Raw genomic sequence first — 14,155 nt, 5'->3', positions numbered from 1 at the left:
CGAGGTCAAGAAATAGCCCTATCAGATCACGCCAAGTATCTAGACGTCAAAGCTGTAATGGAAACGTAACAAGGAACATCGTGATCACAAAGCAACCGATGCAAACTACACATGTCGAAAAATGTTTGGGAGCCGTTGGGGCCCTATTCCTAAAATTGTGTTATGGATGTACACCAGCATAATAAGACCAATTCTCATACATATGGAGCACTAGTATGCTGGCCAAAAGTGGAAACTGAAGCCCTCAATATAATGATGCACATTTTTCCAATAGATTTACACATCAAAGCAACTGCAACATGTAATGCCGCAAGACTCCTTGCTTTAGGAATGTGGAGAGACAGAGCTTACGGACATGCGTGCGTGCTTCAAAAACTACCGAAAGAAATAGCAATCACTGTGCTGAGCCTGGCAGGACTTATTGCAGTGTTAACCGGTGACTGGTCAATTGGCAACGATGCAAAACGCTTAAATCTACCACACAATGACCATTGCCGGAACTGCGGGAATGAAGAAGAGAAGGAAACTGTTGAGCACCTCTTCTGTTACAGCCCTGCACAAATGCAACGACGATTCAAAGCTCTTGGACAACCGTTCCTTAATGATATCACCGAGATAACCGAAGAAGGACTGGGAGACCTTCTGCGATTCCTAAATTCATCAGGATGGATTTAACTGCGAACACGTTACAATGAAATAGCAATATCTGAACGAGTGGTGTGGTCTTCAAAACGGTATTTCTCACATACTAATTGAGGCTATGAAGTATAGCCACCACGTAAACCAACCAAACATCCAACAGCGGGATGGGGCTTATAGACGACGCTGTCACCACATCAATTTTCAAGAATCCAAACTGATGATGGAGGCTACTCATCGTGTGTGGTCGACTAACGATCTATGCGAGGAGTAAAAATCGAATTGGATCATTACATTGCTGCAGCAAAGGTCCGCAACCGATTGAACATAGCGAATTACCAACGATCTGATACAATACGCAAACTGGACATTGAAAAGCTGCAATTTGAACAGATAGCTTACCCAACTTACCCATTTGCTTTGGCCGATGGATTTCAATATCAAAATATTCTATGCAACCAGAACCAAAATCCGTACAAGAAATGATTACCAAATAATGTGGTTTATAGTAATTTTTGGTAGTCGTAACTACTTACATATCACTCTACTCTCACATTATTTGAGCAAGGACATGTCGCACTGAATAGAATAGCCCACTAGAAGTTGAAAAAATAAATAATATTTTGCTCTCTGCTGGATGATACATGCGAACTTTGTTGTAGCCAAACACACTACACACTGTGCCCAATTTACGAACATTACGGGTTGTTTAAAAGCACCACCAACTCTTCCTAATTCTGCCAACAAATAAATTGTTTGCTGACGTTTTTGTAGTCGGACACACACGCTCTGCGCCACCTTAATCATTACTTAGTTATGAGCAAAAGTAAGCAGTTTTGCTTTGAAAAATTTTGTAAGAAATAACCCATTATTTGTAATGGGCTATTCGGCTTATGTGGATCTCAAATTTTTGTGGGAATAAATATAACATTCACCCAATAAAAAGGAAATGCAATATTCTTCTTATCTATTATATGGCATGAAAACCACTCAAAATAAATTACCAAAACCAGCCTCCATTCACATTCCCTTTTCAATAAGAAATCACAACATATCAAATGTCAATAATTGTGGACATAATATCTAAGCTGTAGTGACACTAATTGTGTTATCCATAACATACTTTTGGCCAACAAGTAACCTACAAAAAGAACAAAATAAATATGACCTTAACGACTTGACCACAAATATGCCAGATGTGGTTGTATGTACTTACATATGTATGTACTTAAATTACATGGCGCACTTATATGTCGGATTTAAGGAAATGGCCCCAAAAGTAAAGAAACCACAAAATATCTTAAAATATATAAGTGTTACTTTGTACGTATGTGCATATGTATTGTGAGCCATTGCAATGTAAGCAAGCGCCCTCTTCCATTTTTGATTTGATAGCCATCAATGCTGTTTACGACAATAACATATTTGTGGTTGTTCCTCATTCATAGGTCGTTTATGGTCGAAACCCTAAAATGTGCCAAAGAATCTATAAAAATTGTTGTTGAAGTGTTTGATACTTGTTGTTGATGGACGACGAATCCTTCAATTGAATGGTATGAAAAGGGTTTGACTGTAAATTGTAATCATTTAAAAGTGTAGTCAGTCACTTAAGGGTCGGCCATTAAATGACGGCATTGCATCCGTGGCTGCTGCAAATGCAAGGGAATAGTAAAATTCTAAGAGGAATGTGAAATATACATTTTTACATATTAACGTTGAAAACTAGCAAATTATTTAACAATTTGTTTATCAAGTTTTTGCATTGGAAATATTCAGGTGGTTATTCTATTATTTAAGACTGAAATGAAAATAGTTTAGCTTGAAAAAAATTAAAGAAGTATTGGTAAGTTATAATAACCTACACTACTATGTGGAAAACGGTATTATAACTTAGTTTGATATGTGTCGGTTTTTGGTGCCCAAATGAATGTCTCGACGTACTGAATTGATGTGGTTATGTGTGTCCATTTGCCATTCTATGCCAGAATTTTGATCGAATCATGACGAAATTTTAATTGGAGATTCTGGATAAGAGATATTTTTCCGTTTTATTCATATGCGGGAACAACAGATGGAGAAAATTATGAATGCAGCAATTAAAACCAAAAACAAAACCCCTCGGTTACAGTCAGTCCTCTTGGGCTCTAGCCACGCACACTTCATCAGCAAATCACTAAAAAAGCAACGAAGATGGACATCCTATGAATCCCAACAAAAAACTAGAAAGTTCGTCCGACATTCAGAAAGCCGTGTACCTGACGTCGACAGTGCCGAAAAGCTGTTTACCATCCACCTCGTCGCCCAACAAAAATTATGCTTAAAGTCTTGCAGATTAATCTGAGGCACTCCAGACTTACTTAAGATAACCTGTTGATCCTTCTGGTTAATAAGGATCTAGACATATTTTTAGATTTCAATAATACTAACAATCTTTCAGATACAAAGAAGTGCCGACTCAACCATTGTATTTTCAAGCTCGGCTATCTTTAGAGGTTGGCAGTACGTCATTGATCACACGCCAGTATCCGATAGGCGACGACGAGATGGTGTCAATAACAACGTACCGTGGTCAAAGTCAGCATGTGTGTGGTCAAAATATTAAAAACTGAGCACGCATGTGCTCATCTTCACGCCATTAGTGGTCAGATTCAAAAACATGACAACAGACTTGGCCAAAAAATTGAACACGCCTGTGCTCATGTTGACACCATACGTTGTTGATTTTGCATTTTCAGACCGAAATAGATATATATATCAACGTTTTGGAATAGTCTAGTGTCCTAGCAGGGATGGAAAGTTCAGTACAACAGTACTTTTGCAATACCATTTCACTATAAAAAGTACCAAAGTACCCCCGTGGCTAATCAGTACCATCTCAAATAGTCTGGTCGCACACGTTAAAAAAAATTTATGTGACACTAAAAAATTAACACTTCCGTAGTACCTTTCAATATGAGAACCTGCAATACCTGTTCACTGGGGCTATATTAATGCTGGGCAAACTATCGATAGTTCGACTATTGTTTTGAATAGTGACGTAAAACGATGTTTACATCGGCCACCAAAACATGTTTTTTGGGCTATCAATCGCGAATTATTCAAAAAAAATTGTTTAAAGTTCAATATAAATGAAGCTTTACGACTGCGATCAGAACGATGACCACCACTGACAAATTTATGGGGGAGAGTTTTCTAGCCCAAACGAAGACTAAATACCAAATTTAAACAATTGTGGTATGATAATGTGGCTCTAACCATCAACATACCATTGTATGGGTCTATATCAAAATATGGTCCGATAGAGCCAATTTTTAATACCACACAACCATCGTAGGAGTATTTGGAACTTCTGTACCAAATTAAAAACCTGTATCTTAAATATAGGGAGTTTTACCTTGATTTATACAGAAGGACGGACATGGTTATTGGTTTATAAGGCCTCCGACGAATATTTCGATGTGTCACAAACGGAATGACAAAGTTAATTATATCTCTATTATGGTGGAGCACATAAAAATCAAAGCAGTCTTAAACTGCACTTTTGCGAAGGAGTGGAGATTATACATATATATGGTATAAAAATATATACGATTTTGAAACATTCTTCAGATTTCATAGATATAAATAAAAGCCTTTGTTGTTGTTTTTAGGAAATAAATTTTTGTTTTTAATTTTTTCTTAAAAAAAATAATAAAAAATGTTTTTCAAAAAGTACCATTTCAGTACTTTTAGAAATTTTTAATTTTCCATCTCTGGTTCCTAGTGGTCAAAAACTATAAAGACCCATTTGACGTATTTTGAAGTTGCAGTTACATTTTAAGACCGAATTAGATGTAATTTGGTATTTAAGTTTCGAAGTGGTTAAAAAAGTTGTGGACATTGGCCCATGTTTTGTTTTCATATAACGAACAAACTTCTCCTCAAAAGGTTGTGGACATAGACTCACGTTGTGGTGTAGTCTCCATGAATAAAAAATAACGGACTCTCCTGATTTCAGGTACTTTCCCAGTGGTACAAAAAAACTTATCCATCTAAAATTGTGGGCATTTGTACTTTCGCAACAGAAAGAAAACTCATAACTCCATATTTGTTCCGAATATTTCATGAGTTCGGCCCTGTCGAACTTAACGTTATTTTTTACTTGTTGATTTTTTGATTAACACACACTCTTGTTTAAAGGTCAACAACGCTTTCGCGTTTCTCATTACCATAGCGTTGGAGTCACAACTTTCGGTTTTGTATTCGAATACACATGCTATGTGCCACCGTATTCATAACTTGATAATGAATAAAGTAAGTAGTTTTCACTTGTAAGTTTTTTAAGATGTAACCCACTGTTTTTCAGCCTACTGTTAATTTAGAAGGTAGCTTGTTCATATAACTTTATAAAGGGGTTATTCGGTTAATGTTATTCCCAAATTTTTGCTGGGAATACTTTTTTTCCATTTTATTATCATTTGTCAGCAGATTTCAACACTTAATTATGTTTATGTGTTCAATTCACCTTGTATTTTGTTGATATAATTAAATTTTCAAAAATCCATTCATATTTGCAAAGACAACAAACAAACATTTGTTGTTGATGATGATTAAATTATTTGTTTGACTTACCTTAATTAAACGCTTTAATTGGCCTTTGTAATTGTAATGTTATTGTTGTTGTAATTTGCTAGACGTTGATTTACAGGCTATGTACAGATGACAGACATTAATTGTGATTTCCCAGTTCGGTCGGTTATGGGTGTTTGAGTGTCCGTGTGCGAGTGTCCGTGTGTTCGGGTGTCCGTATATGTGGTTAACACAGTGGTCTTTGGCAAATTCCAGAGATTCTGTTTTTGCAGAGATTTCCCTTTGCGATGATTATCGAATGTAATTTCGCTTGTAGATGTTGTTGCTGGAATGTAGATGTTGTTGTTGCTGCTGCTAATTATGTTGATATTGTTGTTCTCGTTTTTGACAATGTTAATTATGTAGTATGTAGATTGTTCATGTTGTTGTTGTCATTGAATGCGGTTATCTTAGTTGTTATTGTTATTTGAATAGTAACTTTTATACAATTTGTGGGTAATTTTTATTTTTAAAAAAAAGTAATTATTAAATAGTCATAAAGTCAATGGGGACCAGAGAACATCACTTATTGCATTAAGACACTGCAAACGAGAACACAAAATAATTATATTTAACTTTGTTCACTTTAGGGTATGTCGTTCGTTTAGTCTTGATTTTCGATTGACGGGGGCGTTTTATATTGTCTTCTTTATGGTTTGCCAACAAATATTTGAGATTTTTTACTACAAAGCCACCAAACAAGCAACCAACAACAAGGTAACAAGTAAAAGACTTAAAAAGGTGTTGCCTATCACCACTTAAAATCTAAATTGTACCCCAATAACCCCAGCAAATGACTTTCGGATATTTTTTACCAAACCCCTTTTAAAACCAAACTAAGGAAATTGTTATATGCACCTAAAATGTATGTGCCAAGAAATAAAGGAAACAGGATATCGTCAAAAATTACGCGTAAATTAAGCTTTCTTCTAACACACTACATATTCATTTTGAATGAGATGAGATATGTTGTTTTTGAAATGATTAGTCACAAAGAAGTTGTACTAAACAATAAGATGATGAAAAGGATAGAGCTGTTATAAAATACAAATCAATTAATAGGTGATTGGTTCAAATTGTCGAGGAATATACATACATAGTCCAAGGGAACAGTGTTATTACTATCATAGTCAGTCTACTTGTCGAATCGATGAAAAACAGTTCATTGATGTGACTAAAAAACGAATTCAACAAACATTTATAAAAACCGAGAATTGCTCCAATATACGTATTTAGCCAATTATACGCAACCTTGGGCTCAATAATGTAGCTATTATTAAAATCCGACCCAATTTTCAAACATTTTTTGTAGGATTCGTTTTTTAGCCACAACAATTAAATGATAATCTTTTTTCATCGATTTGACGATAAATTCGGCTTTTAGAGAATGTTTATGAAAATTCACCTTTGGTCCGACACAAATTACTATACTAACAAAGATCATTCAGGTGGCACGGGTTTACGTAAACCGATCGCCATAAAATTTCATATATAATATTTTTCGATCAAATGGAAAAAATAAGGGGGTAGGCCATTAAAAAAAATCGCTTTTGGGCCGCACTAGGTTATGTACAGTGTCGGCCAAAACTAAAACACCCCCTCAGTACATTTTTTTAAATGATAATTTATTTAAGAAAACAATTTTATAAATTTATTTTTTATTTTTATTTTTCTTTTTATTTATTTATAACTTCATTATTAAAAAACACAAACCTAAGAAATTCAGGATTTTAAACAAAAGGTTAAAATTCAAAAAACATTTTAAGTCGCAAATATAAGTGAACAAAACTGAAGCACACCCCAATTTAAAATCTTTATTCTGAATGACACACGCACATCTTGTAGGCATAGAGGATAACAAATTGTTAATTATTTCTGGCGAAATTATTTATTTTCGGATAATGTAGCTGAAATCCTCAAAATTTTGAAAATCGGGAGGTTTATGGGGGCTATACCCAAACGTGTACAGAGGTCCACAATTTTTGGTGGATAAGTTTTGTGACCACTAGGAACCCTAAGTACCAAATTACAGGTAATTTAGTAGAAAAATGTGGCTTAAATCCTCAAAATGCCGAAAATTGGGAAGTACCGCTATTAGGGGGCTATAACAAAACATTACCCGATATTGTTCATATTCATCCAAAAATGATGCTACAGCATCTTCTGGTCAAATACAAAGTCGCTTAGATTTAAAAATTAGCCAAAGAACGATTTACAGAAGAGCGGTAGAGGCGGACTTATTTTGTTGACAAAGGTTAGTTTAAAGGATTAAAATGGCATAAGGCGTGGATCAAATGGGCAACGGTTAAATCCTAAATATTGCAAAGGCACTGTAAAACATGGAGGTCTGAGATTTTTTCTCGGGGCAAGTGATTGGACCAATTCATAAAATTAATAGAATTATGGATCGTTTCAAGTATCGTAACGTATCAAATGGCGTGATGTTGCCTTGTGCTGAAGAAGAGATGCCACTTAGATGGACATTCCAGGAAGATAACGAGTCAAAATTTGTAGCGAAAGTGACTAAGGAGTGATTCCAAAATAATTCGACAGAAGTTCTCCATTGACCTGCCCAACTTAACTATTTTTTGAATTTAAAATTTTTTATTAAATTCAGAATTCCTTAAATTTGTTCTTTTTTTTTAATAAAGATATAAATAAAAAGAAAAATAAGAAACAAACTTATAACCTTGTTTTCTTAAATGCCCTGTTCCCGAACCTGCAAGAAGCTACTATATTTTACTACGATAACAATTATTCCTTTATGTTATCGAAAAATATTGTACAAATTAGTAGATTCTTGCAGTACTGGAACAGACCAAAAAAAATACAATTTTAAAAAAGTGTACTGGTGGGGTGCTTTAGTTTTGTCCGACACTGTACATTGGTATTATGGTTTAATTTTAATTCAGTTTAAACATTTTCTCTTAAATTAATTTTAAGGGACTTTCTCGCATCCTTGGCAGTTTTATGATGTGGTCCTGATAACAAAAATATATTTTTGTTCGGGAGAAAGTCCATCCATTTTTGAGGTAACGCCACCAACTAAAATGACGAAAGTACCCGATTTGGTGCAAACGGCGCAAATATTATCATTTTAATTTTTTGAGTTATAATGTTTATATCCTTAGCCTTATGGCTTGATGCGATAGGATATGTGCTTCATTGAAAAAAAATGGTTTTATGCCCTACATACATTGAGACCAACTCCGTTTTAGACAACATGAACTCGATTTAGTCATCCGCCTGTATGACAGAAGCTCTCTCTCTAACTCTCAACAAAGTACCCAATTTTGAGCAAACAGTGTACAGCCAAGATATTTTCCAAACTTCGAAGATGGGTCATATCGTCTCACGTTTTAAATTCCTAGAAATGTGTGACGGAATTTGGTCTACACCATTTTCACATGTAATTACAAGAATTTCCGTTGTAATTTGATTATATCATTTTAAATTCGAAGAATTTCACTTGTAATTTGAGAATTACAATTGAATTTCGAATTATTTTATCTGTAATTTGATAATACCAATTGAAATTCAAATAATTTCGAATTCTTCCATTTGCGATTTAAATGTTTCCATTTGAAATTTGTTTTATTTTTTCATTTGAAATTCGAATTATTACATTTGAAATTCCAATTATTTCATTTTTAATTTGAATTATTCCATTTGAAATAAAAAAGTCGAAATTAATTAATTCAAAATAAAAAATACAACATTTTTGATTGCATTAGTTTTATACAAATAAAATTTTTCGTATTACAAATGTAATTATTCGTATTTTAAATGTAATAATTCGGTTTTCAAATGAAAAAATTCAAATTCCAACTGGAAAAATTCGAATTACAATGAAAAAATTCAAATTACAAATGAAAAATTCAAATTATAAATGAAATAATTGAAATTCTCAAATTACAAATGAAATAATTCGAAATTCAATAGTAATTACGAGTTAAATGTTTGGAATTATAACTGAAATTCTTCGAATTACATGTGAAAATGGTGTAGAAATAAATGTCCCAAATTATATTGAAATCGGAAGAGATTTTGGGACGTCCGCACTTCCTGAATTATGGGCCGGAAATTTCACCAAAAATTACCCTTCTAATAACTGACGAATTAAGAATTTAATTCGCGTAGATTGTTTTGGTTGTAAATGCCCACAAGTTTTAGAAAAATAAAACACTACTAACATTACTCCTGTAGTGGGATTCTCATTTTTTGATTACCGACAAAAATCGGTAAAATGAAAACGCAAAATTACGAATGAAAAGTGCCAATAAAAGTATACAACACTGATGCTGTCGGTAATACCTAGCGACAACTTTATTCTGGTCGCTAACTTACCGACAAATTTCGATAATTACCTAAATTATAATCATTATAATTTTACCGATTTTTGTCGGAAATCGCACTACTGGTGTGTATCTTATAACTGAGGTGATATAGCTGCCGACATAGCAAATAGGTTCTTTATTACTTGTTGAAAGGCTGAGGCTGACTAATGCGCACGATAACTCTCGAACGGATCAAACAATTTGGTCTACACTTTGCACATCATAATATTTCTAGGAGACAAAGATTAGCTTCGAATATGGACTACATCGGTCAAATCTTTCTGGTCCCCCGACAAAAAAATTCAAAAATTTTCGTAAATATGCAGATGAAGACCAATTCTTCGATATTTTTGAAATGTTTACATCATGTAATCCTCGCTTGTGCTATTACAGCGGTATACTCGATTTCAAAGGCAAGCCCATAATTTCTGCGGTGACGAACTAAATGGCAAAAATACTTCAGGTACAAACTAAAATGACTAGGACACATCGTACAATTCGAAGCGAGTTCTGATTTGATCCAAACTTGGCACATCGTAATAGCTTTTCGAAGTTTACATCAAATACATACAAAGATGGCGAACATCTCCTTCTAATACCTACCACACAAGAGTTCAAACATTTTGGCTTAAGTACCTGTTTGCGCATAAATTTTAATTTTATATCGGACACTTCTAGAGGTTCGTCTCATTTGAAGCAGTATAACTTGGTTCCTAAACATTGTTGACGTAGGTCAATGATTTGGTATATGTAGCTCTCAACTATATGTGGCGTTATTTGAGGGTTGTTGAAAATTATCGCCAAAATTATACTTCTTGTTTCAATTTCTTGCCGTAGATCTGCCTCATATCAAAACTGTGATTGTTGAGTCAAAACCTCACGAAAATTTGTTCCCGGGCGATGTCTATAAAAATCATGGAATAAGCCAAAAGCTTTTGATTCAATATATTTTGTAGACGCCAGGTCTAAAGATTTGGGGTTTCATCTTTTCATTATGTCACAGGCTGCGGATATATCTCTGTTGGCAAATCCGACTAATACATTTTGCTTGTTTTAATGCACCTAATGCGTAGAGTTGGTATAATAAAAATACTCAGAAATCACTCGATTTGATAAGCATATTTTAAAAATTTAAATGTTCTAGTTTCATAATTGTTTGCCGTTCACTGGTTTTGATGTATCTCCAAAGACTCTAGAATTACCTTATTAAGAAATGGAAAATTCTTCAGTGTTATTGGTAATTTGGTTCTATATCTTATTAGCTATTCTGAGAATTCAATCTTAAGTTATTTATTCAAACTTCTAACAACGAAAGCAACAACATTTTATTACATTTATTCAACTTTAGCCGAGCTCTGAGTTGGATTATAAACTGTTTGAATTCTAAATCTTGAATAAATATCCTGGAGTATATCAAAAACATTTTTGTGGGCCTTTAACAAAATGCTTAAACGTTACATTTATCTACTTATATGTATGTGTGTTAGATTTTGTTTTCCCATCCTTGCTTTGTTCCTATCCTCTTATAATCAAACATTAATGTTTCCGGTCATTTACTTGTATATCCGTTCCGTTACATTAATGACTCTTTCAAGTGACACAGTATCCCAGATTCGGGTCTATGTACATTTTTTATCTCGTTTGTCATTACAAATGTGTCAGTGTGTGTTTTCGTCTGGATTTATTTTTAACAGAGTTCAAAAAATCTTTTGCCATTTTTCTTCTCCCAAACGAAAAGGACATAAAATTATCTGTGTATACTTATCTATCTATGTCTGCTGTTTGAGCTTTCAGTTTTTCCTTTTTTTCTTTGTGTTTTCTTCGTTCTTGTACACTTTTTTACTTTCTTTTTTTCCAAGATTCTACTATGGCTTTTAAGAAAATTATTTTTAATTTGATTTGATTGACATGTCAGTTCCCTTTTCTTGCAGAACTTCTACTGTGCTAGAAAGGTAAGAAAGGCAGAAGAAAGACACGACGAGGTATTTGTTGTAAGTATGTAGATGTAGATGTAGATGTATATGTTGCTGTTGCTTGATTATTAAAACCGAAATCTACAAACAAAGAGATGTCTGGAGATTCCTTTCTTTGTATGGCCTACAGCTGAAGTGCCTTAAGAATAGCCGGAGTAATTTTTTATTTCATTTTTTTCTGTTTCTTTGTTGCTGTTTTCCTTTATTGCCAAAGGATGCTGTTTTATGCTTCTTTTGTTGTTGCCGTTGCTGTCGTTGGTACGTTGGTTGGATGATTTCTTTGATGTTGGTTTTGTGCTGTTAAGAATAGAGGACGCTTGCTGGTAACCGTGTTTGAAGTAAGGCACTGGACTAGTGACAGTGGTATACTAATGTTGGTAAGGGAGCCACTATCAAAAGGTTCTGAGTTTATTTCCAGGTTAATTTATAAGAATGAAGGGAAAACATAAAATGTGGATAGCTTTCACTATTGCGTAGTCCTCCTCAATAAATAAGATGACAACGAAATGTTTTCTAATATAATGTGGACTATATATACATATATATTATATATAGGTATCTTGATAGTTTTAAACACCACAATGGCTTAGCTGTTATAGTTGCGGGATTATCTTGTAATGGAAGGTCTCACTGTATATCCGAGGTAAAATACATATTTTCCTCAAAGTTAGTTTTCCACAAATATTTCCTTACATGGCTTTCCCCCTTTCGCCTTTGGCAAAAATTATTTATGTTCTACTATTGTACACGCTTCTTATGTTTTCAGAATAAAGTGAAGACGATGAACACCAACAAAAAAACAAAAGAAATTTCAAACACTTTTGTGGCTCTGTGTAGCCTTTTGGCCGAGTTTTAGGCTTGGGCAAAAAAACTGGGGCATTTGTCATAGAGAAGACAAAAAAGAGTGGTTTTAAAATTGTCACTTGTAAATTTTTGTGTTTGTTTAATGTTATTCATTTAAAACTTTGTAAATTAATTTCACTTTTTTATTTTTTTACTATTTGCTTTTCATTTTTTGTAACACATTTGTTTTTGGGGTAAATTTGCACAAAAAATCTTAACGTCTGGTCCTTTGGAGCTTACAGTGCCTAATAAATATCACCATTGCTCTATGCTGTTGAAAAGTTGCACAGTATCACAACAAAAACAATGAAACAAACACATCCGTCGAGTATTTTATGGCCCAAAAAAAGAATCTCTGCAAACTATGCTAAGGCATGTACAACAAAACATAAAAACGTCATAACATTAGTACCAGAGAGCGAGTCAAGTGGTGAGTCCATGCCTCAGAGATGAGTTTGTAGTACATGGTCACACATTGTCTCTTAAACTCCTTTTTTACTCTCACCTCTCACTTGACTGACTACTCCTTAAACCTTAGAAATGCTGCTCTTAGCTTAAGGAAGTCAGTTCAAACCCCAAACTGTGTGTCATGTTTGATTTTATGCTAAACAAGGATCAGGGTGTGGTGAGTACATAAGTATATACTTAACACACACACAAACACAACATACGGCCCTGCCTTTGACAAGCAGCATAAGCCAGCCACAGCAAAAGCTTTCCTCACACGAACGAACCATTCATTTGTGGGGGTAGTGTTTGTTCCTTTTACTTTTAACCTTACCATACCACCACATTTCACTTGACTACTTTTACCCACCACTACCACCACCAACCAGCAAGCATGGCCATCGTCCTCTACAGCATCTCTCATTAACTTTGGTATACCTTTTTTCTTTGCAAAGATGTTAACAAAGGCTTTTGGATTGGTTTGTGTGTATGTGTGTTTTTTCAGCTTTGATTTTTTTCTCATAACCGTTTTTTTCACAGGTCAACTTTTCATTTTTTCTTCAATTTTCCAAAAAAAATCTTAACTCTTTTCATCAAATTTATCACTTACACTTCACACCAAAATTTTGTTTTATAAAAATTTATAAACTTTTACATTTTTTCTATAATTTTTTTATATGCTTTGTAGAAAAACCTTTGTGTATTTGTATATGTGTGTGTTAATTTTTTTTGCTTTTCTTGAAAATTTGCAAACTTTTACACACAAAATCTCATTAACCGTTTAACAACCGTACACGTCAACTGTCTCCACCTGACTAAAAATCCATGTAAAATGCAAAGAGGTTCATAAGCTGTGCTATGCGGATGCTGGAGAGCCTAAATTATGGCAAAGCTTTTATGTTGTTCTTTTTAGTACAGGTGGCTCTCTTAGACGCGCTCTCTCTCTCTTAAGTTGGCCAAAAAGGGTGCAAAATAGGTTCAAATGTCCTAAGCTTTTATTGTTTACAAAATTTTCCCCCCTTTTCAGACACATGATTTCTCTCAAATTATTCGTTTTTTTACAAAGTATGCAAAACATATTTTCTCTCGCATTGTTGTCGTCGTATTCTGTTGTTTATCATCGTCATAATTCGGCTTTTCTGAAATTATGACAAGCAAAAGCTTTATGGCCAAATGTTTGTTTGCCGCTGTTGTTTTTATCAACGTCATTTGTACATGTCCATAATTAATAATGGTAGTGGTGGTGGTGTGTATGTGTGTAAATGCCACAACACATGCACACACTCTCACGTATTAAAACACATATTC

General features: G+C 34.1%; 1 protein-coding gene across 50 annotated transcripts in view; it reads right to left on the bottom strand.

The window, feature by feature from the left end:
- GluClalpha (glycine receptor alpha 1) overlaps window positions 1-13,683 on the bottom strand; it is a 230,140-nt gene extending 216,457 nt beyond the window's left edge. For 16 of the 50 annotated variants that reach the window (XM_073989229.1, XM_073989304.1, XM_073989513.1 and 13 more), the window contains exons 1-2: window positions 13,458-13,683; window positions 5,251-5,789 (exon numbers count right to left, since the gene is read on the bottom strand). The gene's annotated coding sequence lies outside the window, so the exon portion shown is untranslated. Of the gene's footprint in view, window positions 1-5,250; window positions 5,790-13,217 lie in introns of all 50 variants that reach the window. The other 34 variants (XM_073989452.1, XM_073989216.1, XM_073989245.1 and 31 more) reach the window with 7 other exon arrangements.
- Window positions 13,684-14,155: the final 472 nt, after the last annotated feature.

Source organism: Musca autumnalis, unplaced genomic scaffold (assembly GCF_047663935.1).
Source record: "Musca autumnalis isolate F117 unplaced genomic scaffold, ASM4766393v1 scaffold_1, whole genome shotgun sequence".
NCBI lineage: Eukaryota > Metazoa > Arthropoda > Insecta > Diptera > Muscidae > Musca > Musca autumnalis.
This window is presented reverse-complemented; position numbering and strand designations above follow the sequence as displayed.